The sequence below is a fragment of the Alosa alosa genome, chromosome 21 (assembly GCF_017589495.1).
Source record: "Alosa alosa isolate M-15738 ecotype Scorff River chromosome 21, AALO_Geno_1.1, whole genome shotgun sequence".
Classification (NCBI taxonomy): Eukaryota; Metazoa; Chordata; class Actinopteri; order Clupeiformes; family Clupeidae; genus Alosa; species Alosa alosa.
The window spans coordinates 9,076,454-9,077,586 of record NC_063209.1 but is presented as its reverse complement, the minus strand read 5'-3'; positions in this window follow the sequence as shown (position 1 = coordinate 9,077,586).

Below are 1,133 nucleotides of genomic sequence, written 5' to 3'. Positions count from 1 at the left end.
CACTTGCTGTTGACGGTCTACTGTTGTTGTGGTCATAAAATGAGGAGCCATGTTCTGACATGATGCAGGCCCTCGTTTAACAGGTGTTCCACGGCTCCTCCCGTGTGCATACCGCAGGCCTCCTCTGATCCTCTGATGGGGTGGATTATGGGCTGAAATGTGCCCTTATTATCCAGAGCCACTGATATTAGGGTCAGCAGAGCATTGCTGCCTGCTTGCTGCGCATCAAACAGGGGGCCCAGCGGTCAGAGGCGGCATTGTGGGCCCAGTTTCTGTCAACAACACCCGACCCATGGGGGAAAAGAGACACACACACACTCTCTCATCGGGCCAAGAGTGTGTATGAGGTCGTCACTTGAGGCAGGGCATTGCTTGACCATGCATATATGTGTGTCCATATGCTGTGTGTGTGTGTGTGTGTGTGTGTGTGTGTGTGTGTGTGTGTGTGTGTGTGTGTAAGAGAGAGAGATGCACATTCAACAGGGTGGGTGTGTGTGTGTGTGTGTGTGTGTGGGGAGCAGTTGGCTGTGATCTCACACACACAAGGCATGGTTGATTACCCCCATATGATCTTGCCACAAAAAAGGCCATCGGCATGGAGCAGAAGCACCAGGCCTGCCAAAGAGGAGCACGGTACCTAGAGTCAGCAGGCCTCTCTTTATGCCAACTCTCCTCCTCAGACCTCAGTCTCCATCTCTAGAGTCAGCAGGCCTCTCTTTATGCCAACTCTCATCCTCAAACCTCAATCTCCATCTCTAAGTCACCGCCACTCTCATCAGAAACAAAAGTGCAATGTGGAGTCCTACAAAAGCTCTTTGGCGTTGCTTTCTGTGAGACTTGTGAGAACTTTCAACACCTCACGTCACGCTGACTTCAATAGCACACAAGCATGAGGTTGGGTGTGGGAGTTGCTGCACGGTTGGTTGCAATGTGCATGCAGCAAACAGCTACGATGGTAAAACCTGCTCCTACTCCTGTACTTAAATGACCACAGCCAAAGACCTTGACGGCTGGAGAAACCCTCAGCCTCCAGGAGGAACAGGAGGAGGAGGAGGTGGAAGAAAAGAAGGAGGAGAGCAGGGGGTAGAGAGACAGTCCTTCCACCTGTGGCGATAATCACACGTTAGTGTCGC